At 54.3% G+C, this 25425-nt stretch overlaps 1 protein-coding gene across 8 annotated transcripts in view; it reads right to left on the bottom strand.

The window, feature by feature from the left end:
• HIVEP3 (HIVEP zinc finger 3) overlaps positions 1 to 25425 on the bottom strand; it is a 490847-nt gene that overhangs the window by 86197 nt on the left and 379225 nt on the right. For all 8 annotated transcript variants that reach the window (XM_070078655.1, XM_070078658.1, XM_070078653.1 and 5 more), the window contains one exon: positions 15241 to 15438. The gene's annotated coding sequence lies outside the window, so the exon portion shown is untranslated. The remainder of the gene's footprint in view (positions 1 to 15240; positions 15439 to 25425) is intronic.

Raw genomic sequence — 25425 nt, 5'->3', positions numbered from 1 at the left:
CTTGGATCATGGGTTCCAGAAAATAAAGGAAGCCTTCGGTTTCTCACCACCCAATCCAAGTGGACAGTGGGTTTGACTTTCTGAAGATGTTTTGTATCGTTGCAGCCACATCTGCAAGTTCTAGAGAGGAAAGGCGGACGTGGACACAGATGACAGCTTGTCTGCCTGGGATTGCTTACAATTTGATTTGGAAGAGTATGACCTCATGGAATGGCAACTTTAATAGAATTGCTAACATTTAAAAAAAACAAGATCTCGACCAGAAGGGCTAGAAGATGAATTAGTCACTGGGAAAGGCCCACATGGCGGCTCTGCTTGAGCCGTGGAGTCACTGTCCAGCTTGCTGCCAGTGGCAGGAAGGAAGCCCACACGGTCAGATGACAAACAGACCGGCTCCCCAGAAAAGCAAACCTCTTCGTGGTGCTCAGCTCTGTCCTGCCGTGTGAGTCATCACCCGGCGCTTCCTGGGATCTGATGGGCCTGCCCTGGGCTGGCACGTGGCGCTCAGGGCATCCGAGAATGCCAGGCGGGCCCGCACTTTAGGTCTTTAGCTCCTGTTTGGAGAACACTGTGCCACCTGGTGACCACCATAGCACAGGTCTGCCAGAAATCCATACCACTGTCTCACGCTACTATTTATATTTACTCTAACTGACATTGACTGGGACTTGACTTGTCTGAACCTGGCCTCATTGTAAGCAATGGAGTTCACAGGGGTAAGTGCAGAGTCTGTCTGTATTGGGTTAAATGAATTTCTGTCAAGATGTCATCCTAAAACCAACCAATGTGCTACTGGCAGTTTACATGGTACTCCTGGGAAATCAGCCCCCGCCCCTTTTATTTTATGGGAGGTGTTTTCGGGAAGGCACAGGGCCACCATGCCCCAGAGGAGGGCTGTGCTCATCTCCTGCCCCTGGGCAAGCCCAGGTCAGGCTTCCCTGTGACACCACAGCCCTAGCGTGGGAAGGCCCCTTAAGCAGGGGCCAGTTAAAGGCCCACGTTCGACAGATGAAGACACTGTGCATCAGGGAAGGCAATGACCTCAGCCAGACATCAGGCTAGTGACAGGGCAAGCGTCAGCCTCCCAGTTTCAGCCTTCACTACCCTGGAGTCACTGTCCAGCTTCCCGCCAGTGGCAGGAAGGAAGCCCACACGGTCAGATGACAAACAGACCGGCTCCCCAGAAAATGATGGGTAGATGTCTAGATGAGACCTGAGGCCGGGACTCACCAAAGTAGGCCAGTTAGGAAAGCGGCACCGGCAGAGAGGAACGAGGTGTCACCCACCTTCACGGTGGGCCTTTGAGTGCAGGAAAAGCCAGGTCCGGGTGCTGAGCCTGGCACAGAGCAGGTACTCAGGAATCAGCCCCAGGGTCGTAATGCCAGGAAGGAGAGAGGCACCTGTGACTGACCGTGGAGGGCTATGCGGGGGCTTCCACTGTATTTGCTAAGGCTTTTTGAAAGCCTGGGTGGTTTGTCATATTATTATCTATTCTGTTAATGGTGATGGCAAAACTCTTTTGAAAATTGTATGTTTGTTAACTCCAGGAATGCTTTAATAAGTGTGCTTTCTCTCTGCTGAGATAAGGGGGCCCAGAGATCCCACATCTAGAGGCTATGACCTAAGTGGGAGGGGTGACTGCTTTCCATGACAGCTACCCCAAGCTGGGGTCTCCATAGCCAGTTAGCCACCCCTGTGTCTCCAGAGCCCGTGGTGCTCAGGGGGTGGATCTGATCATGGCTGTGGCTGACCCAGGCAGAGTGCATCTCAAATGGGGTTGTGGCATCCTTGTTGACGTGGCTCGCACCCACGGAGCCGGGGCTGGGAGGACACTTGGAGAACTCCAACTGGGACCATGTGGGTGCCACCAATGGACGCCACAGCAGAACAATGGGCGGTTCTGTAAAACCAAACCACCAACCAATGTCTTTGTTCCTCCCTTGCGAAAGGAACAAGCCTTGGCCTGCAAGTTCTGTAAACAATCGACTTTTCCATGCAGTCAAACGGCAGGGTGGGAGGCGCTCTGAGACTGCCCGGATGGGACCACAGAGGCTGAGACTCAGGGTCACGGGGTCCTGCGAGGGCACTGGCCCAGCTCTCGTACCCGGAGGCCTGCTCCCAGAGTCCACTCAGCACCTGGGCTGGCAGCAATGGCTTTTCTTTGGTGTGCAGGTTTTGGAAGGAGACGGAGAGGTGTTTTTTGGTTTGCTTTCTTTTTGTAAAAATGGTGCCACCCCGGGTACCTTTCCCTGCACGTTATTTTTCTTACGGACAGTCTTTCTAGGTCAAAGGCCAACCGTTCCGAGCCATTAACACATCCCAAGCGTATTAGAAATTCGTCACCTGTGTCAACTCGGTTACTCCTAACAAGCCGATAGGGTGGACGCGTTTATGACCCTGCTCTCCAGGAGAGCAGACTGATGGCCAGAGACCAGTCTGTGAGCCATGGGATCCGGCCTGGACCCTGCCAGTCTATCTCCCTAACCACTGGGTCATGTCTTTCTAAATAGGACAGGCTCTGGCTCGTTCTTGCTAACAGCCAACAGATGGGCCACAGCTTGGCGATAACACCACTGAACTTCCCCTACTTTCATATTTTTACAAGCCTTCTATTTTTTTTTTTTTTTTTTTTTTTTGCCTCCAGGATCTTGCAACAAGCATCCTCTGTACAGACAGGCGCTATTGTTCCTTAAGCTGGATTCCCAGCAGGGGCAGCGCAGGTCAAAGGGTATGTGTGTTTTGGGTCAAGACAGCTCTGGCACCTATTGTGTGGGGTGCCTTCCTAATAACAAGTGTGTGGTTTTCATGCCTTGTTTTGGATTCTGTCCCAAGGACCACACAGAGCACCTCTGACCTAGGTTCCCCAGGACAACCCCCGGGCTGGCTGAGGACATGGGCTCTGCCTCTCAGAAGTCTCTTCCCGGCTTCCTCAAACATTCCGCACGGGCGGCGTTCCCTGGGGCTGGCCTGGACTCCTCTCCCGGCACAGCTGGCGTGAGCCGGCCCACGCCCCTTCCTCCCTGCCAAGGGATGCATGGAGCCGGTGCAGCGGGACAGATGCAAGCAGGTGGGACCCAGTGTTCCGGTCTCTAGCCCCCCACCCTCGCAGGCACACAGGCACCTTCCCACTTGACACTCTAAAGGCCAGACACATTCTGCCCCACAGCATGAAAGAACGGAGCCCATTCTTCCTATTGGAGGAGGCCAATGATTTCGGAGCTGGATGGGCCTTCGAGAATCTTCTAGCTCAGTGTCTTATTTTATGAAGAGCTCTGGCAGGCCGTGATCACGCTGGGTGAGTGGCAGCATTCCCCTGGGGCTGGCAGCAGGGTCACCAGGGGGTGCGTTTCTCCAGCTCTCTCTGCCCGCTGGTTCCTAGGAACCGTCTTACTAGAAAGGCGTAGTGTAAATATTTTGCTAAGCAGCCAAGAGAGGAAACTTACCCAGGCTGGGCTGCCCGGTGCTGGGTGCCGGCCACGGACACAATGCTCAATGAGGGCCATTATCTGGGAAGGGAGGGCTGTTTGTTCCGCTGCGGGACGGTGCCAGAGCCAGAGCCATCAGGCTGGGCACCCTGGCGGCCACACAGAAGAGCCTCCTTGCGTTCAGCAGGCTCTGCGGCTGTGCCACGCGGGCCAGGAGGCTAGCTCTCCCGGCCAGGCACCAGGCCTCACTCCTTCCTGCAAGTGAGGGCCTCTGTGTCTGCAAAATATGCTGGGCCCCTGACCCTGCTGGTTTATGGGCATCATGTGGGGGAGACGGGCTGCCCATTGAGGCAGCTCCTGGTCCCTCCCACGAGACCCCGTGTTCCAGCTGCAGCTTCTGAGGGCTGCTGCCTGGCTGCCCCCCACCCTCCCACCGCTTGGCCAGTTGTGTGTGGTCTCAGTCCTTTCCTAGCCCACCCCCACCTTCCTCCAAACCTTCCCTGGCCACCGCAGCCCCCAGGGACCTGAGCTGAATCCGTGACTTTGAAGCCAAACACAGTCTTGGATGGTCTTGATCTGCTGGCCCCCTTCTCCAGATGGGCACGGTGAGGCTTGGGGGTTGACAGGCTGGAGGAGGAGGGGCTTGCAGGGCCCTCCTCCCAGAGGGCTTTCTCTCTGCCTCACAGAAGCAGCCCCGTGTGAAGGGCCTCCCTGTGGCCGCCTCTGTGACTTCCCCTCCTGGAACAGTTCTGCTGGGTTGCTGTAGGCACGGAGGCAGACAATGGCCCCTCCGCCTCAGACTGCCGCCACCCCGGCCTGCAACGCAGTCACCTCCCGATGCCAGCACTAGCCTCCTCCACGGCCCCCGATTGACTCCCTCACCGGCTTGAGGCAGGCCTCCAGGATGGGCCCAAGAGCACAGGTCAGAGCTGGCTACTCCTGCTCAGACGTCCTGCAGTTTCTCAACATCTGCCCACCTCCCCTCCTGTGCCCCCACCCCACCTGGCTAACTCTGGTCCCTTTGCTGCTCCCACTAGACACGGTCCTGCCTCCGCCCAGAATGCTCAGCCGGGACACCTGCCACGCTCGCCCCTCGCTTCCTTCTGGCCCATCCTGACCACCTGGTTCAAAAATCACAGCACTTGGCATGTACTTAAAGGAAAAGATAGCACCTTTCTATTTTACATATATTCATCATCTTTAACAGCTCACAGAAAATATAGCGCGCGCACACACGCACACACAGTGACACCATGTCTCTATTTCTTAGAGAACACAGACCTAAGAGGCAGGCAATTTTGTGTTTGAGACCTGGGAGGGTTCTTGGCAGCTTGTGTCTCAACAGGGCTGAATGAAGAATGACCTGGCTCTTTGGGGATGGCTGAGGGTGGTGACGGTGGCTGTGGTGGCCCCGTGACTGCTGTGTACGTTAGAGTGGGAGGGGGGCTGGCTGACACTGATGGCACCTGTCGGGTCAGTGGAGGGAGAGAAACGGAAAGCTCCGGTAGTCAGTGAGGAGGTGCCCGGATGTTATATTTTTAGTCTTCTGGAGGAAACACCCGAACACCTGGGCCTCAGAGCTGCTCCAGGAGAGCAAAGTCACAGTGGCAGCCCCCGGGGGTGGCTCAGCGTGGGCTGCTGGGAGAACCCAGGCCTGGCCAGCAAGCCCCTGCTTTCAGGTCCCTTGAATTTGCAAGGGCAGGACTCTGCTCTAGGTCTCCGTACTGAGAGCCCTGCTGTGAGGTATTCAGAGGCCCTGCGGGGTTTGGGAGCCTCAGCTCTGTCTCCTTGAAGAAGTTTTGTTGCCAACGACAAATTCCTGTCCAAAGAAAAAGGTGCAAAGGTGCAATAGGAGAGGGCCCTGCGCTAAGACAGACACAAGGGAGGAGCGGCAGGGCTCTGTAGCTCCAGAGCCACAGACAGAGCGTGCCCCGACAGGCAGGCCAGGCAGGGCCAGCTCTCATGGCGCTTGCACACCTGCAGCTGCATTGGGAGCACAGATCGCAAGCAAACGGAAACTCATGATTTCAGTTTTATTTTGATTGCCATTTTAATTTATCCATGGCACAATTTTTTTAGGCTAGCTGGCTTTCTTCTGACGAGGGGCCAACACTAGGTTGGTCACCTGGGTGAACAGCAGTTCCAAGGTCCCTTTCCCTGGCTCCCCCACCCTACCTTGTTCTGCCCTCCCCTCTCTGAGCATGTCTTGGGCACTTAACTTCCCCTCATGGTCTCCATCTCCCCATTTCTCAGCTTGTCTTCATGGGGGCATTCCCCAGTGCTGCCTTTCCAATGTAATATGCTTAGCACCAAACTCACCTTGCCTGCTCTCCACCTTGGGTTCCAGCACACTCCTAAGCCTCAGGCTTGCATGCCAGAGCTGTCTCTGAATCTGGCTCTCCTTGGACCCCTGTAAGTTATCCATCCATCCATCCATCCATCCATTCATCCATCAATTTATCCTCTCACCCATCCATCCATCCATCCATCCTCCCATGCATCTATCCATCTACACACCCCCACACATCTACCCATCCATCCAACTAACTACCCAACCATCCATCCACTCAATCCACTCATCCAGCCAGCCATCCACTCATCTACCCACCCATCCCTCCATCCACTTGGCTCTCACTGCACTTTCCCCTCATCTATTCACCGGTTCAAAAATCACAGCACTTGGTATGTACTTAAAGGAAAAGACAGCCCCTTTCTATTTTACATATATTCATCATCTTGCCATAGCCTGGTTCTTCTCCCTCTGTGGCACCTCTAGGACCATTCCAGGCCCCGACACTGGGCGTGAGAGAAGCCTGTTCCAGAACTGATTGGTCACAAACATGTCAGTAACTGACACCGTGACCACCCTGGACAAGCTGTGTGCTACGTTTGAGCTCGGTGTCCTCATCTGTTCTTTGAGAGGATTACTTATTTAGTTTTAAAATTTATTTTCATTTATTTGAAAGGCAGACACACATACATACAAACATACAGAGAGAGACAGACACAGAGAATATAAGAGAGCTTCCATGATTCCATCACTGGTTCACTCCCCAGATGCCCACAAGAGCTGAGGCAGGGCCAGGCCGAACTCAGAACCTGGAACTCAATCAGGGCCTCCTATGTGAGTGTCAGGGACCCAGGGACTTGGGCCATCACCTGCTGCCTCCCAAGGTATGTGTTTTCAGGAAGCTGGAATTGGGAGTGGTGCCAGGACTCGAACCCAGGCACTCTGAGATGGGATGTGGGTGTCCCAGGAGGCATCTTAACCGCTGTAGCAAATGCTGTCCCGAGGGGATTACACCCTGCCCCACCTTCCGCAGGGAAGCCGGAGAGTCCACTGCCCTTTCTCCAGGTGACGCCAATCTGAATGAGACCTGTGATGGTCACCCGCAGCCATGTGCAGCCTTCTTCCTCTCTCAGCCTCCAGCCTGGGGCAGGGCCCTGGACCTGCATTTGAAAGCAGTACCCTAGCTAATTCTGTTGCAGCACTGTGCGGACTGGGGTTGGAGAAGATGCGGCTCATGGAAGCAAGTCCCCACGCCCTCACGGCCCCCTCTTCTCTGCTGAGATCCTAGCCCCCCTCCAGTCCACTCGCCCTCCCCATTCTGGCTCCCGCCGGAGAGCCTGAGCTACCCTGCCTGCTCACCACCTGGAGCCCAGAGTTGGCTCAGCTCCTCTCTCACTGCTTCCCCAGCTTGGAGAGCCTTCCTGCCTTCCCTCTCCCCGAAAAGGCACCCTCCTGCCTCCACAGAGCTCAGAACGCCTCTGGTCAGGGCCCCGCCTACAGAACACACACTGGCTGCCTTTTCACCAGCTCACGTCCTGGCTTCCTAACCAGACTGTGAGCTCGCAGAGGGCAGGCGTCCGTCTCGCAGATCTTTGTGTGCACTAACAAGGGCTTACTGAGAACCCCAGTGGGTGTGCAGAGCAGGAAGGCAGGGGGCCAGCAGGGAGCCCTTGGGGGTATAGCCCACAGTTCTTGTCTATTTGATCAGGGGAGCCGTGGGGGAGGGGCCCACGAGGGCAGGGCAGGGCAGGGCAATCCTGAGAGAGGGAACAGCATGTGCCAAGGATTGAAGGAGTTCCCCTCCAGAGCAGGGGAGGAGGAGGAAGAGGGCTGGAGGCGACCGCGGCCACGGGAAGGGGCCAGGCCAGCAGTGCTGAGCTAGGAGTCTGGACGCATCCTGTGGGTCAGGGGTTGGCAGATCCAGCCGCTGCCTGTGTTGGTGCTCAGGTTTTGCTGGCGTGCAGCCAGATTGCTCCCTGTGTGTCGTCTATAGCTGGTTTCCCCGTGGAGCGGCAGAGTTGCCAGAGAGACCGTGTTGCTTGCAAAGCTGCAGCATGGACCACCTATCTGCTGAGAGGAAAAGCCTGGAGGTCCTTCTTGCGGGCTGTGGGGATGGCAAGGTCACATCTGTCCTCCCCTTTCTGTCTCTCTGGGATGACGTGGGGAAGGGCTGGTGCAGCAACCTGGGAGTGAGGGGGAGTGGCTGGGAGGGCGGTGCAATCGGCCAGGGTGGGGTACAGAGAGTGACATCAGTGTTGTACAGGAAGAGCTGCTGTGTGCCCACGCTGGGCTAAGCCCTCCACGGATTCCTTCATTCAGTTTTGTGCAGTGACTGCTTGTCACCCCTACCCTACAGATGCAGCACAGAGAGGCAAAGCAGCTTGCCCAAGGTCACACAGCTAGGATGTGGCAGAGCCAGGATGTAAACCCCGTGGCCCAGACCCGGGCTGGGGCCCTCCCAGCCACGCTCAGGCCTCCGGCGTCTGCCAGCCTCCCCATGCACGCACACAACACAAGTCTTCTAAAGATGATGACCCGCCCAGGGCCGAGGCGGGCAGGAAGTGGGAGGCAGCGCGGGGCTATTTCGGAGAAGCCACACGAAAAACCACGAAACTTCCTACCTGTCCTGTTTTGCTCCCATCTGTACTCGGAAACAAGGCTGCCCCTCTCTGAGATGAAAAAGGTGTTTCTCCCCACACAGCGGTGCTGCCACGGGTGGTGGGAGAGAGCCCGCTAAGCTTAGCACACGCTGGCTATTTTTGAAGGGCTATGTAAACAAACAGGGCTCTGTAAATAAGAAAAAAAGTGAGGTCACCCTTTTAAAACATCTAAAAATGTCCTTTCTCGCTGGGGTGAGCAGCAAACCCTCAGGGAGGGCTGGGGCTTTGAATCCCACAGGGCCCCTGCCAGCCCACAGCCCTCCCAGACCCTGGCCTGGCCCTCCCTTCTCCACACCCATTGTGGCCCAGGGCGTCGGGACTCCTGGGTTTTATTCCTGGCTCTGTGAGCTTTGCCTCGAATGCTTCAAGCCACCATCCGATCCCAGCCACCACCGCCTCAGGGCTCTGACGCCCACGCTCATCCCGGCGCCTCCTGTGCCTGCCCTGGCTCAGCTGCTCACCCAACAGGGCCCTCCTCTCTCTCTTTGCCTCTCCTCTGCCCTACACTTGGATTGGCTGAGGGGCCATGAAGACCCCAGCAGGCCCATGGGGAGTGAGTCCTCCACTAGCCTGTGCCCCCATTCCCTGCGCACCATGCGTGCTCTCCCCATGCTGCTCTGCCTGTCCGCCCAGCCGAGGGCAGGAAGTCATTAAGGCAGCCTGGCAAAGGTCTGCCTGCAGCGCTGGGCATCATGGTACGGTGCCCGCCTCCTCTCCCAGGGAATGCCTGCTTCACGTTCCAGCTGCTCAGCTTCCCAGCCAGCTCCCTGCTAATGCGCCTGGGAAGACATGGAAGACGGCCCAAGTGCTCGGGCCCCTGCACGCACGTGGGAGACCTGGATGGAGTTCCAGGCTTCTGGCTTCAGTCTGGCCCAGCCCTAGCCAGTTTGAGTCCTGGTGGCTCCACTTCCAATCTAACTCTCTACTATGGCCTGGGAAACCGGTAGAGGATGGCTCAAGTCCTTGGGCCCCCGCACCCATGTAGGAGACCTGGAAGAATCTCCTGGCTCCCGGCTTCGGACGAGCACAGCTCTGGCCCTTGCAGCCATCTGGGGAGTGAACTAGCGGATGGAAGACCTCTCTCTCTCTCTCTCTCTCTCTCTCTCTCTTTCTCTGCCTCTGCCTCTCTGTACCTCTGCCTTTCAGATAAATAAATAAATCCTTTAAAAAAAAGATCTCTCTCTCTCTTTCTCCCTGCCCTTCAAGTAAATGAGAAATAAGGCAACACCTCAAGCGTCAGCAGCAGCTCCTGGGCCTCTCCTGTTCCGCCCCCTCCCACCAGCGTCAACCTGGGTCTGGACGGCATCGCCTCACTTCTCCCATCACCCTTCCGCCAGACATCCTCCTCTGCTGCCCCGCTGCGGCTCTCGGCGGCCTTGGCCCCTCCGATTCCTTTAGCACAGAGATGAGAACCAGTGGAAGGGTGGTTTTCTTTTTTTTTCTTCTTTCTTCTTTCTTCTTTCTTCTTTCTCTTTCTCTTTCTCTTTCTCTTTCTCTTTCTCTTTCTCTTTCTCTTTCTCTTTCTCTTTCTCTTTCTCTTTCTCTTTCTCTTTCTCTCTCTCTCTCTCTCTCTCTCTCTCTCTCTCTCTCTCTCTTTCTTGACAGGCAGAGTGGACAGTGAGAGAGAGAGAGACAGAGAGAAAGGTCTTCCTTTGCCGTTGCTTCACCCCCCAATGGCCGCTCCGGCCGTGCGCGCGGCCGGCGCACCACACTGATCCGAAGGCAGGAGCCAGGTGCTTCTCCTGGTCTCCCATGGGGTGCAGGGCCCAAGCACTTGGGCCATCCTCCACTGCACTCCCAGGCCACAGCAGAGAGCTGGCCTGGAAGAGGGGCAACAGGGAACATAATCCGGTGCCCCAACCAGGACTAGAACCCGGTGTGCTGGCGCCGCAGGCAGAGGATTAGCCTAGTGAGCCGCAGCGCCCGCCAAGGGGTGGTTTTCAAACTGTGTTCCGCAGAGGCTTTCTGGGGGCCTTTGAGCTCCATATCAGAGTACTAGTCTAGAAACACGGTTGCCTCCTGTGAAACTTGTAACAGAAAATGAGCCAGCACAGACGTGCAGCCACGGAGACGCACGTAGTCCGGCCTGCGCGGGCGTTGTGCAGGCCTTGCAGTAGGTCTGGGCACATCTGGACCTTCAGTGTTGAAACGCGTCTTCCATTGGGAAGACTGGAGCTCTCTCCAGGCATCTTGGTTAGGCTCAGGCTTCCAGACATTTACGTAAAACCGCGCAGGTAAGTGCACTCTGGAGCTTTCTATGGTAAGGGGCGGAGCTACGTGGATGATCATGAGACGATCATAAACCATGGCTGGGCGCCCTCTCTGACTTGTGCTTTGTAGGAAGAAGGGAGTCAAGTAGCTGCTTAGTGCTGTCTGTGATGCAAACCCAAATCCCTTTCTCCTCCCCAAATGCCCAGGCCTCCCTGAGCTGAAGACCATGCCGTGGCTCCAAGGCAAGCTGGGCAAACCCTGCCTCCACGCACATCCTCGTCTGGGCGTAAGGTGGGCGTCCTTATGCCACGCGGCAGGGCCAACCAAGCAGGGAGGCAAAAGGAAATGGGGGAACTGGGCGTTTAGTCTGCTGTGTAAGATGCCTGTGTCTCGGGGGCCGGCGCTGTGGCGTAGCACATAAAGCTGTAGCCTGCAGTGCAGGCATCCCATATGGGTGCTGGTTCGAGTCCTGGCTGCTCCACTTCTGATCCAGCTCTCTGCTATGGCCTGGGAAACCAGTAGAAGACGGCCCAAGTCCTTAGGCCCCTGCACCCATGTGGGAGACCCGGAAGAAGCTCCTGGCTCCTGGCTTTGGATCAGCGCAGCTCCGGCTGTTGTGGCCAATTGGGGAGTGAACCAGCAGATGGAAGACCTCTCTCTCTTTCTCTTTCTCTCTCTCTCCCCCTCCCTCCCTCCCTTTCTGTTTTTTTTTTTCTCTCTTTCTTGCTCTCTCTCTACCTCTCCTCTCTCTGTGTAACTCTGACTTTCAAATAAAATAAATAATTCTTTTTAAAAAAATGCCTGCATCTCACATACGAGTGTCTGGGTTTCATTCCTGGCTCCGGCTCCTCACTCCAGCTTCTGGGAGACAGTGGTGATGACTCAAATGATTTGGGTTCTTGACACTCGTGTGGAAAACCTGGATGGAGTTCCTGGCTCCCAGCAAGCCAATCAGAAACCTGGGGAGTGCACCAGTGGATGGGGACTCTCTCTCTCTGTTTCTCTTTCTGCTCTCTCTCTCTCCCCCTCTCTCCTTACCTTGTCTCTAGGTCTCTGTCTCTGCCTCTCCAATAAATGCATTTTTAGAAAAGGGATGTTGGATGCTGCAGTTGATACAGCAACACAATGATGGCCCAGGACAGAGGTCAGTGAAGTTTCCCTGTGAAGGACCACACACTAGGCAGCTGGGATTTGCACCACAGATGGCCTGAAGCAGCCATAGCTAATGTGAAAACAAATGTCCCAATAAAACTTTATTTAAAAAAATCAGGCAATAACCAAGATTGGGCTGTAGCTTGCGAATCCCTGATCTAGAATTTCAAATTTTAATGTTTTTGCACATCAAAGTAGAGTTTTTGCTCTGCTGACAGACGCTCACAATACGCAGATGTTAGGAATGTGAATTTCAAAAACAAACACGTAAGCCATCAACTGGGAGCTCAGCCTGTGAGACACTGGCATTCCACGTGAGATGCGACTTTGTGAAAGGGCACCTGGGAAGATGTCACAGTTTAAAAACTACCTCGTGGAGGGCTTCGCTGCTACAAAACGCCCCCACAGCCTGTTTCAAATTTGATTTGTTCTCTATGTCCCTCATTTAGAAGCCACATTTGCTCCCAGTGAGCCCTGGTTCAGCCCCTTCTGAACACACACATTGGCTGCACGTTTCCTTGTCCTCCCGTGGCCCTGTGGGGAGCACACTCACAGCAGCCTCAGCTGCACCCACGCCTTTCCCCAGCACAGGGGAGTCTGCTGTGCACACACCCGTGGCCCAGAGGCTGTGCCCTCTGCCTCGGGGCTGGCGCTGTGATGCAGTGGCTTCAGCTGCCACCTGCAATGCTGGCACCCCATATTGGAGCATTGCTCCGCTTCTGATCCAGCTCCCTGCTAATGCGCCAGGGAAGGCAGTGGGTGATAGTCCAAGTATGTGGGTCCCTGCCACCCACATGGAGAGACCCATATGGAGTTCCTGGCTCCTGGCTTCAGCTTGGCCCCGCCCTGCCCATTGTGGCAAATTGAGGAGTGAACCAGCAGATGGAAGATCACTCTCCTTTCTCTGTAGTTGCCTTTCAAATACATAAATAAATAAATCTTAAGGAAAAGAAGAAACCTAACATAATGTCAGCTTGCCTGAGAGAGGTCGTGCCAGCCGCAGCCATGATACTGGAAACCCCAGCATGCCACGAGTCCCCAGGGAGAGCCCAGTGATTTCCTGCCGGAGCTGACGGCTCACTCCCTGCTGGGCAAGGCCCCTGCTCTGTGGCCAACAGAGCCCACACGGACAAAAAGAGTTTGGGGATGAACTTGGGGAGGGCGAATGCCAGGTCAGGGAGGCTCCTCCGCCTGCCTGCCCGAGGACGGGTCCCCGGAACTCTCCCTGTGCCCCTTGGAGGGTTCTGTTTCTGCACTAGTTCAAATGCATGTTGCACAGACCCTGCCCCGAGAACTACTGTGACTTGCTCAGAAAGAAAGAAATGGTAACTCGAGGGGCCAGGAGCTGTCCCAGGAGGCCCCAGAAGGGGACCATCCTTGTTGGCTCTGATTTCTATCATGGTGTGGGTAATCTGGGGGAGGGCTCAGCCATGGAGCTCCAACTGCCTTTCCTCAGGAAGTACATGTATGCACACACACACACACACATGCACACACACACAGACACACACATGCACACACACACGATATACACACATGCACAGACACGCACACATGCACACACAGACACACACATGCACAGACACACATGCACACACAGAGACACACACATGCATGCACACACGCAAACACACATGCACACATGCACAGACACACACAGACACACAGACAGACACACCCTAAGTGCTAGATATTTTGCAGCCAGGGGTTCTACTCCTTACCAGCTGTGTGACTGCCTTTAATTTGTTGCCCCTCTCTGTGCTGTTTCCTAATCTGTACAAAAGAGGCCCTGGGGTCCGCCTCCCTGGGATCTGCAGCACTGGGATTTGTCTGTAGAGTGCCAGGCCCCTGTGCAGCAGCCAGGGCTGGCTCCTTTGCTTCCTCCTGCTCCTGGGAGCTCAGAGCTGGGACTACATGGCAGAGTGTGACTTCGGTGGGCTGCACCTGGGTGCTGGGTGTCTGGCGATGTTCTAGGGGCCTTCACAGCACCCCTGTTGTCTCTGATGAGCGAGAAGCAGAGGCAGAGAGACAAGCAACCTGCTCCACACCCTGGCACATGCCTCACAAACCCGGCTCAGGTCAGAGCTAGGATCGGGACCAGCCCACATCATTAAGCACCACATCTTCCCTTGGAATGAGACCCAAATGCCAACTTTTGCCCTGGAGTCCAGAGAATGATCCCTCCACCCCCCAGGAGGGTCCCGGTCAAGGCCAGGGTCTGGCAGGCCCAGGTGGTGCTGCTGAGCTGTGGGCAGTCCAGGCAGCTCCAAGACCACCTCTGAGCGGGTGCTTGGCGTCCCTCTCTCTGCACAGTGAAGTTCCCTTTGGAAGTCATAGCCAAGCCTACCCACATGCAGGGCACGATGGATGTTTCGACTCTAAGTCTCGTCTGTGTCATTACCAAAATTCATATTCCCGGGCCCTTACCCTCAAGGCTGACTCAAGGGCACAGGTGGGCCAAGGAATCACCATTTCTGTTGCTATTGTTTAAAAGCAGGCACCCCCGGCTGCCTCCACCCCTCCAGCTCCCGCCGTGTCGGGATGCATGTGGCACCAGACGAAACGCCAAGCATGGAGTCCCGATCTGACTAGAGCTCCTCGCACCACACCCCTCACCTGCACTGCAGCCCGAACATGAAGCTGAAGCCACCACACACGCCAAGAGCTAGGTGGGTACAGAAGTACACCCCGCTGCTGGGCCCCAGTCCTCCCTCCTCCATGGGACTTCCTGAAACTCCCCAGGTGATTTGAACTCGCGGCCAGGGTTCACAGCTGCTGCCCTGACGCAGTGTCCCTTCTACTCCTCACAGCGGGGAAGGGGACCCTGGGTGGCTGTGGCTCTGCTGGAGCAGCTGCTGTGCTGTCCCAGCAGGCAGTGGGAGTGGGCAGGGGTCTTCAGATAAGAACTGTCATGGTGGGGAGGCAAGGGGGGGAGGAGAGAGGACAGCGAGCTCTGCAAAGCCGAGAGCCGTGCTGGGCTGGAGCCTGGGGAGGCTGGGTCCTTGCACAGGCATTGCTCTGTCCTTTGCTGGGGACAGAATGGAAACTGAAGAAGTGGGGCAGCGGGACCCAGAATTTCAGGAGACCTAGCATGGGGAGCAGTGACAGAGCGCTGCCACTCAAGGGTTCTGCTCCTGACCGAGGCTGCCCCCAGGACTTCCAGGACAGCTTCCACAGAGGCTCGAGGAAAGCAATCATCACCATCACCATCACCATCACCACCATAATCACTACCATCACCATTATCACCATCATCACCATCACCATCATCACCACCACCATCACCACTGTCATCACCATCACCATCATCACCACCATCATCACCATCACCATCATCACCACCGTCATCACCACCGTCATCACCACCACCATCACCATCATCACCACCATCATCACCATCACCACCACCATCATCACCACCACCATCATCATCACTGCAATAATGCTTTTTTAACATAAGAAGCAAACTGAGGCAGGCGTGCTCAGACAGCCCGCTTCTTACCTGTGCTGCAGGCACCACTTCCGGTGACCAAAACTAAAACTCTGTTCTCTCTGGAAACCAGCGTTCATGTCCACTCCTGCTGCAGCCGCCGTCCTCTTCCACGCCGCTCTTCCCCCTGGAGGGGACGGCTTGCCTGGCTGGGAGCTCTGGAGGCTCCTCCATGGACTAGTTCAAGGCCGCTGGGTCTGCGCACGAATCCTGCAGGGGATGGTCAAAAGCTGTGGTCACAGAGCTTTCCTGGCCAACTCCTTCCGAGGCACAACAATCTTGACCTGGTCCCAGGAGGCCCATACCCCCAGGTCCTCCCCGGACGAGGGCCCTGGTGCCACCACCACCTTCTACCTTGCGCCCACCATTGAACTCCTTTGAGCCTGTTTCTGCAGCAGCATAGGGGCCGGTTTCTCAGAGGGCCCCCAGGTTTCCTGCTGCCCTAGTGTACAGGTCCTGGTGATCCCTAGGACTGCGAGCACTGGGGAAGCCGAGTTGATGCTGGAGGGCCTAGTGGACCAGGTCCACTAGGTCCAGGCCAGGCCTAGCCGTGAAGGCCCTTTAAGAGCAGAGTCATCTCTGGCTGGTTCCAGGAGAGGAAGTTGGGCAGATGAGAGCCCAGAAGGGCCTCGGCATGCTCTGGCTGGCTTGAAGGAGGAGGGGGCCATATGGAAGGGACTGGGGGCAGCCATGAGAAGCAGGCAACCCCGCAGCTAACAAGCAGCGAGGGGCCCGGCCCTCAGTACAGCAGCCGCAGAGAACTGACAGTGCCAAGGATGTGACTGAGCCGGGCAGGGGGCGGCACTTCCACAGGCCCCCCCCCCACCCCGGGAGAAGGCAGCCCATGGACACTGGGCAAGGCAGCTGGCCCCTCCAGAACCAACGCCTGCCTTCTAGAACTCTGTGCTAATAAATGGGTCTTGTCTTGAGTACCGAATTTGAAGTAACCTGCCACACAGCGAGAGAAAACGGCCGTGACCTGTAAAAGCGACTCACACTCAGAAATACCATTGCAGATTCAAGGCTCACGGGGTCCCCAAGGCACTAACCGCGGAGCCCCTGGGGCCGAGGGCAGCCTGGGCACACGGTGGGACCGCGGCAGCCGAGACTCAGAGGCTGGATGCGTGAGTCACAGGGTTTTTATTTTTGCAAGTCACATATTAACATTTTTATCTAAAGATACAGCTCCATATACAGACAAACATAAGGACTTCAGGGTTTTTAGCAATTCTCCCCAAATCAGGAACAGGTAGGGGCCGGCGGTCTGGCGTAGCTGGTTAACCCACCACCTGCAGCACCAGCATCCCATATGGGAGCCAGTTCGAGTCCCTGCTGCTCCACTTCCGATCCAGCTCCCTGATAATGCACCTGGGAAAGCAGCTGAAGATGGCCCAAGTGCTTGGGCTCTTGCCACCCACACGGGCAATCCAGATGTAGCTCCTAGCTCCTGGCTTCAGCCTGGCCCAGCCCTGGCCACAGCAGCCATTTGTGGAGTGAACCGATGGATGGAAGATCTCTCTCTTTCTCCCTCTCTCTCTCTGTAACTCCGCCTTTCAAGTAAATTTTTTAAAAATTAAAAAAGGACAGGTAAATATTTAGTACTTAAAAGAAATAACCAGTTAGAACTCAAAATGTTTGACAAATGAGTCCCCACTGAAAAACCTACCAGGTGGTGTGTTTCATAGAAATGACACTTGTATTTTCACTAAAAATAAAGTTTGCTGTCGAATCTGTTTTAATTTTTAAAAATATTTTTATTTGTAATCGACATTTAATGATTGTGCATATTTAGGGGCACAGGGCTTTGCTGCGGGACACGCACACAGAGCATCACCATCAGGGCAGGGTGACCAGCACATCCACCATCCCAGACCCTTCCCATATTCCCCTGTTGGGAGCATTCAAAATGCTCTTTTTAAAAAAATTTTGTAAAGATTTATTTATTTATTTATTTATTTATTTATTTATTTATTATTTAAAAGGCAAAGTTACAAAGAGGCAGAGGCAGAGAAAGAGAGGTTTTCCACCCACTGGTTCACTTCCCAAATGGATGCAAGGGCCGAAGCTGGGCCCATCCGAAGCCGGGAGCCAGGAGCTTCTTCCAGGTCTCCCACATAGGTGCAGGGACCCAAGGACCTGGGCCATCTCCTACTGCCTTCCCAGGCCATAGCAGAGAGCTGGATTAGAAGTGGAAGAGCTGAGACTTGAACTGGTACCCATTCGTCATGCAGCGGCTTTACCCGCTACACCACAGCAACAGCCCCCAAGACGCTCTGGAGTGTGGGTTTTTCATCATTGACTCGCCAGGCTATTGTAAGGATGCGATAAGAAAATCACAGAGGAAAGTGCTTCACCAGGCAGGAAGCCAAACTTTGAGCCAGTCCTGCATGGCATGTCACACCCACATGCCATGGCTGGCCTGCACCAGGCAGTGTGGTACAGTGGTGCAGTGGCTGAGAGCGTGGCTGCTGGAGTCAGGATACCTGGGTGCAAGTCCTGCTACTTGTGACCTCTGTGGCTTTGCAGAGTTCCTACACCTGGAAAAGGGATCTTAGACTGGCAAGGGCCTCCCAGGGTTTGAACGAGTCAGCGCCTGGGGCAGTGCCTGGCCTGGGGGCGACCTGCATGGTGGCCATGGCTGTCATCCCAGGGTGGAACTCAATAACCTGGTCTGGAGCAACTGCGCCCAGGCCTGGGGCAATGTCGCACTTCTCTTCCTGGGCACCGGGCTTCCCACTGCACACTCGTGCAACAGCCAGTGCTTGGCAACCACACGGTGCTGCTGATTCCTACAGAGCAGACAGGCTGTCACCTCCTGAATCCAGCCAGCCCCACAGCCACCACACAGTGGTCTATCCTTCCTGACTCAGCTGTCCAATCCACCCGAGTGGTCCCTGGTCCCCAGTTTCCCATCACCCCCAGGGCTGATTTTCTGCCTTCCAGGGGATGTCAGCTATTGATAGGCATGGTGGGGCTGATTTTTCTCAACACGTACTCTACGAACTCAGGCCACTCTGAGCGTTTGCTGTGCCTCTCTTAAGGCCCATGCCAGTGCCAGCCACGCGCAGAGATGTGGCGAACTGCAAGGCCTTCTGGAATGCATGCAGCTCGGGCTGGGTCAGCCTGACTCCCCCACCCATCCACAGTGGGTACAGAACCTGCTCTGACTCACTTACTCCACAGGTGTGAACTCAGTGCCCTGTGGGGCCAGACACCCACCACCCACAATCAAAGGTGGCCAATCAAAGTGGCCAAGCTTGCTCTCTGCCTCCAAGAGGCTCGAAGTGGGCAGTCAATTCCAATGGTGTCTGAATGTGGGGCGGGGGTGGGGGATGAGAGGGGATATTTCCAACAAAGGGAGTAGGGTAAGAAAAGACGGAACCTCCCCCCACCCCAAAGTGGCTGGAATATTCAAGAACAGCATGGGTAGTGGGAGGGGCGGGCAGGAACAAGCGTGCGAAAGTCTGTGAGAGGTGGGAGCCCGTGCAGGCAGTGGTCAGACGTAGCAGACAGGCTCCATGCAGTGGCCACAGGAGCAAGGTCGGCATCACCTGAGCACCCCGGGCTCTGGGTGCCCTGAGTGACAGGTGAGAGGGCTGCCCCACCACACCTGCATCCCAGTCACCCGAGAATGCCACACACACACACACACACACACACACACGCCCCTGAGCTCCGACATGGCAAACTGAGCCCCTTGGTTTACCTCTTCTCCCCCAAACGTCGCTGAAATAAAGATGGAAGTTGCGAATAAGAACAGATGCCAGGTAGCCCCAGCTGGCCAGAACGCCTGAAGAAATACAGGTGGGTGGGAGAGACAGAGCATCTAACCAGAGTTAGGCTGACTTCACCACACCCGGGCAGGTAGGGCCCACCTGCTGAACACCCGGAAACTCTTGGGCCAGGGCAGGCCGGGAGCAATTCTTCAAATCCAAGAAAAAAGCGTGAATGCTCACAGCTTTCAAAGAGGCCGAGGTTGGGGTGGTGGGAGGTACTAGGACCCCCACCTCTGATGGCCTTCCACTGTGTGACTTTCCTGTTTCAGCAGACTCAAGCCCCGGAACCAGCTTGCTTGCTCCTTTTAGAAACTTCCTGAGCCGGCGCCGTGGCTCAATAGGCTAATCCTCCACCTTGCGGCGCCGGCACACCGGGTTCTAGTCCCGGTCTGGGCGCCGGATTCTGTCCCGGTTGCCCCTCTTCCAGGCCAGCTCTCTGCTATGGCCAGGGAGTGCAGTGGAGGATGGCCCAGGTGCTTGGGCCCTGCACCCCATGGGAGACCAGGAAAAGCACCTGGATCCTGGCTCCTGCCATCAGATCAGCGCAGTGCGCCGGCTGCAGCGGCGGCCATTGGAGGGTGAACCAACGGCAAAGGAAGACCTTTCTCTCTCTGTCTCTCTCTCTCACTGTCCACTCTGCCTGTCAAAAAAAAAAAAAAAAAAAAGAAACTTCCTGAACTCCTCAATCAACAGTTTGTGTCCCAAGACTCTCCGAATCTGCCTGGCCTCCAAATCCCTCCTTTCACTGCTTCTGCCAGTCCTGGGCTAAGGTCTTATGTTCCTTGCACCAGCCCCAAGCCCCACACCGATGAGATGCAAAGGAAACTTCCAGTCCCCAGCAAAACCTACCTGCCCCCTCCTCCCGGACCTCTGTGGAGGTGGCTCTCTCCCTCCCCAGGTGAGCGGGAAAGTCTCCTTGCCTTACTGACAAACTGTGTTGATGTCACCCAGGAGCTGTGTTGGACAGGCAGTCTCTGCACACATGTGCAGAATCAAACCGACAGTGGACTTGACACCTGCATGGTTAACTGCTGGAGGGCCACAGAGCTCTGAACACAAAGGGTTAAACCCCTGGGATCTGTTACTCAGCCAAGTTGCAGAGCCAAAGAGAGAAGTATGAAAATAGCAGCCGCCCACTTATCTCTTCCTAAAAAAATTACTCAAGGGATTACTCCAACAAAATAAAAATGGCACCAAATAAGCAACCCGAGAAAGGGCAAGACAGGATACACCAGAAACAGTGAGGAATAAGCAAAGGAGAAAAGGGTACAGGGAAAGCTAAGCAAATGTCCAAAATTCCCGCCTTGTAGGGAAATAGGCACCACTGGATTCTTGTTGGGGGGGGGGGACAGACACATATAAATTCCAGATAACCTTTTCCAAGAGGAAAATACAACGCAGATCCTTTGAACCACTGTGTGGTGGGGAAGGAGGTTATGAAAGAAGGGGAGGTTAACCAAAGATGGGAAAGGAAATAATAGGTAGGAAAGAAAAGCAGGCAAAGCAACAAAGACATAGAACAAGACGACTGAAGTAAGACCCAAAGTATTCATGAATACAATAATGTGAATACATTAAATCGCCTATTTTATGTGAAGAGACCAGGCTGGGTCAGAGGAAAGAGTTCAGCCACATGCTGTGTGGGAGTAAAACTTAAAAAAAGGTGGAAATCAACAAAATGAAAATAAATGACAAAGGTCATGTGGGAAGTCACTCTTCATCTCCGGCAAAAGGCGAACATGTTAAATAGAGGAGGGGCCTTTGTGCCGTTGGGGGTTCTGTGCCTGTCAGGAGACACAAAGTCATGGCCCTTCACTCTGGTGCTGGACGGCAGAACCGCAGAACGACCAAAGTGAGGAGAGAAGGGGGAGGAACGGCAAGTGTCCCGAGATCACCGCTCAACTGAGGGCCCAGTCGCTCCCAGGGAAGAGCACGGACGATCTGAAGGTACAGTTTCCGAGCCTGGCTTCATCTACACACCAGAGAAGACACCTTCTCTCAAATGTCCCTGTGTCAGCCTGCACGTGGGTCTCCGATTCCCAGGTGCACAGGCTATGGAGACCACAGGCTCTGCTCTCAATGAAGCAGGAACAGAAATCAACGCATAGCAAATAAAGAAGTTACTGATGCACACGACCGTTTAAAATGCTTTTCTCAATAACCCACGAGTCAAAGCGGACAGCAAGAGCGAAGCTGGAAGATAATTGTCAGTGCACAGATAGCACTGGAAACCCTACTTTCAGTATCCGTGGTCTGTAACCAGAGCTGTGTTTAGAGGAAAATACACACCTTAAATGCTTTCATGATAAAATGAGAATGAATTACGCATTTCAAGAACAAAATCAATCAACGTAACCCGGGAGGAAGACAGGAATCAAGTTGGAGACAAAAATGAACGAATGAGAAAATGACAGTGCTCACAGCAAAAGAAACATAAAGCTGCAAACTGGTTCTCTGTAAAGACCAGTGAGTAGGACCACAGCTGGCAGACCCGACCAGCAGGAGAGAGCAAACACACAAAAGAGCATTAAGAAAGCAGGTAAAGGGGCCGGCACTGTGGCAAAGTGGATAAAGCTACCACCTGCAGTGCTGGCATCCCATATTGGTGCTAGTTCTAGTCTCAGCTGCTCTGCTTCCAATCTAGCTCCCTGCTAATGCACCTGTGAAAGTGGCAGAAGCTGGCCCAGGTGCTTGGGCCTCTGCACCCACATGGAACACCTGGATGAAGCTCCAGGCTCCTGGCTTTGGCCTGGCCCAGCCCCAGCCGTTGTGGCTATTTGGGGAGTGAATCAAAGGATGGAAGATCTCTTTCTCTCTCTGTAACTATTTCAAATAAATAATAAATCTTTTTTTTTTTTTTAAAGAAAGAGGGTGTAAGCACATGTATGAAATTTTTTAACTTTAAGAGATCATATAATTTTAAATCAATGAATTTGAAAACTGAAAACTTTCTAGAGCATTATAAATTGGAAAACAGAAGGAAAAGGAGAAAAATATAATAGATCAATGATCAGAAGAAGAAACAAAGTGCTGTGGAAAATGGAATTCTTAATAAGTACAGAAAGGATGGGTTACTTAAATGAAAGTGCTAGGACAGTTGACTGCTATCTCCTCAGTCAACGGATTCGAAGGAAGGGCACTGTTCTGGCCACAAGGAGCTCAGTGCTGAACAAAACTGAAAAGGTCCTTGCGCTGTGGAGCTGGGCGTTTAGCAGGGGAGACGGATGAGAGACAGCAGGTCGGGGCAGGTGCTTGGAGTAGCAGTTAAGACGCCACTTGGGACACCTGCATCCCCCATCAGAGTGCCAGGGTTTAAGTCCCAACTCCCCTCCTGATTCCAGCTTCCTGCTAATGTGTACCCTGGGAGCAAAAGAAATGGCGCGAGTAGTTGGGTCTGTGCTATCTACATGGGCGACCTGGGTTGAGTTCCTGACTCCTGGCTCCTGGTAAAATAAATGGTATGGCTAGAGCTGGTGTTGTGGCACAGCTGGTTAAGCCTCTGCCTGCGATCCCAGCATCCTATATGGGTGCCGGTTCGAGACCCTGCTGCTCCACTTCCAATCTGGCTGCCTGCTAATGCACCTGGGAAAGCCACAGAGGATGGTGCAAGCGCTTTGGCCCCTGCACCCACGTGGGAGACCATCTGGGGAATGAACCAGCAGATGGAAGACTTCTCTCTCTCCCTCTCTCTCTCTATAACTCTGCCTTTAAAAAAATGCCTGAACTGGACCATAGTGCTCTTAAAGGAAAAGTTTAACAAATCTGACATAAGAATATTAAGCACTAGAGATAATAAAAGGCCCCACCAATAGTTAAAAAGGAAAATGGCAGACTGGTTAAAACTATTTGCAACATATTAAAAGGGGCCGATAATCATAACAGGTGATAAGCACCTGCAGAACAATAAAAAGTGACAATATAGTCAACAAAATGCAGAGAGAAACTGAAGAGCCGGTTATTTAAGGGGTGGAAATGTCTGCGGGGTTGGTGCTGAGATGCTGCAGGCTAAGCTGCTGCTTGCAGTGCCGGCTTCCCACATTGAGCGTTTGGGTTCCACGAACCCTGACTGCTCTGCTTCCCAGCCAGCTCCCTGCTAATGCACTTAGGAAGGCAGCAGAGGACGGTCACGTGGGAGATCAGGATGGAGCTCCTGGCTTCAGGCTTCAGCCTGGCCCAGCACTGGCTGTTGCGGGCATTTGCAGGGTGAATCAGCAGTTGGAACATCTCTCTCTCTCCCTCACTCTCATGCGCTCTCTCTCTCTCTCTCTCTCTCTCACACACACACACACACACAGCCTTTCAAATGAATGAGTAAGTCTTTCAAAAACGCCTAATGAGGGCATACAAAGTTGCTGGTTTCATTAACAATTAAAGGATTTATGTTAAAAGTCAGTATCCCCTTTCCCTAGTTGGTCAGCAAGGAAGAAAATGATCCCCACCCTCAAGTGCAGGAGAGGAGTGGCCAAGGCCACTCTCCAGCCCCTGCTGGCAGGGTGCAGGTTGGTGGAATCTTTTAACCAAAGAGAACTGACCTGGCAGGTTTTTTAAAAGATTTATTTATGTGACAATCAGAGCAACAGTGAGAGAAAGGGACACACACACACACACACACACAGAGAGAGAGAGAGAGAGAGAGAGAGAGATCTTCCATCCATTGTTTCATTCCTCAAATGCCTGCTACAGATTGGAGCCAGGAGCCCGGAATTCCATCTGGGTCTTCCACATGGATGGCAAAGACCCAGGTCCTTGAACCATCTCCTGCTGCTTTCCCAGGCACATTAGCAGGGAGCTGGATTCGAAGCAGAGAAGCTGGGACTCTAACTAGCACTCTAATATGAGAGGCCAGCATTGCAAGCAGCTAACCCACTGTGCCGCAACACAAGCCCTGACCCAGCAACTTTGCAAGCACACACACACATCATCATACACTATGGATGTGTATGGATGACCAAAGCAGTATTTTTTATTTTTAAAAACATTTTTGTTTATTTATTTGAGGCAGAGTTATAGACAGAGAGAGGGAAAGACAGAGAAAGGTCTTCCATCTGCTGGTTCACTCCCCAAATAGCTACAATGGCCGGAGCTGGGCCAATCCAAAGCCAGGAGCCAGGAGCTTCTTCTGGGTTTTCCCAGGTGGCTGCAGGGACCCCAGCACTTGGGCCACCTTTCATTTCTTTCCAGGCCATAAGTGGAGCTGGATTGGAAGAGGAACAACTGGGACACAAACTGGCACCCATATGGGATGCCTGCGCCACAGGTAGAGGCTTAGCTTGCTACACCACAGCGCCAGCCCCACTGTTTTTATTTATTTATTTTTAAATATTTATTTGAAAGGAAGAGACAGAGAGGGAAATAAACAGAGACAGATATTCTGTCTGCTGGTTCACTCCCCAGATGCCTGCACTGGGCTGGTCCAGGCCAAAGCCAGAACCCCGGAACTCCATGTGGGTCTCCCACAGGGGTGCAGGGGCCCAAGCACTTGGGTCATCTTCTGCTGCTTTCCCAGGCCAAAGCAGAGAGCTGGATCGGAAGTGGAGCAGCCGGGACTCAAACTGGGATGCCAGCATCGCAGGCTGTGGCTTTACCGGCTGCACCACAACAGCACCCCCAAGTATCACTTTCATCATTTATAACCGATATCAACGTCTGCAGACAGAAAGCACAATGCTGGTTGTCTGGAGCTGGGACAGGGAGTGGTGAGCCCTGGCTGAAGATGCGGGGCTCCCCTTGACAAGGTGAAAGGGCTGCAGAGATGACAATGGCCATGGCGATGGGCGCACAAGCTTATGAATGTGTACAGAACTGTACACATCAATATGGTGAAGATGATACAAGAGGGTTTCCTGCTGGTGCCACGGCTCACTAGGCTAATTCTCTGCCTGCGGCCCTGGCACCCTGGGTTCTTGTCCAGTCGGGGCGCCAGATTCTGTCCTGGTTGCTCCTCTTCCAGTCCAGCTCTCTGCTGTGGCCTGGGAGTACAGTGGAGGATGGCCCAAGTGCTTGGGCCCTGCACCTGCATGGGAGACCAGGAGGAAGCACCTGGCTCCTGGGTTGTGATTGGCGCAGCGCGCTGCTGCGGTGTGCCAGCCTTAGCGGCCATTTTGGGGGTGAACCAATGGAAGGAAGACTTTTCTCTCTGTGTGTCTCTCTCTCACTGTCTAACTCTGCCTGTCAAAAAAAAAAAAAAAAAAAAGAGGGTTTCCCTTTTAGAAAATGCTTGAACGGGGAAGGGCCACAAGGTGGGCAGGCAGGACCCCGGGCCAAGATCCCCAAGGTGGAGGGAGGCCTGTGGCTCGCTGCTGCCCTCCCCAGGAGGAAAAGTACGGCAGCACAGCCCTCTTGGCAGGTGGAATGTGCCTCCCTGGTGCCCCGAGCCCTGGGGCTGGCATCCATTCAGCTGATGGAGGGTTAAAGAGCCCAT

Source organism: Oryctolagus cuniculus, chromosome 7 (assembly GCF_964237555.1).
Source record: "Oryctolagus cuniculus chromosome 7, mOryCun1.1, whole genome shotgun sequence".
In the NCBI taxonomy this organism is placed as follows: domain Eukaryota; kingdom Metazoa; phylum Chordata; class Mammalia; order Lagomorpha; family Leporidae; genus Oryctolagus; species Oryctolagus cuniculus.
The sequence above is the reverse complement of the archived record's forward strand: the minus strand, read 5'-3'. Positions and strand labels throughout refer to the sequence as shown.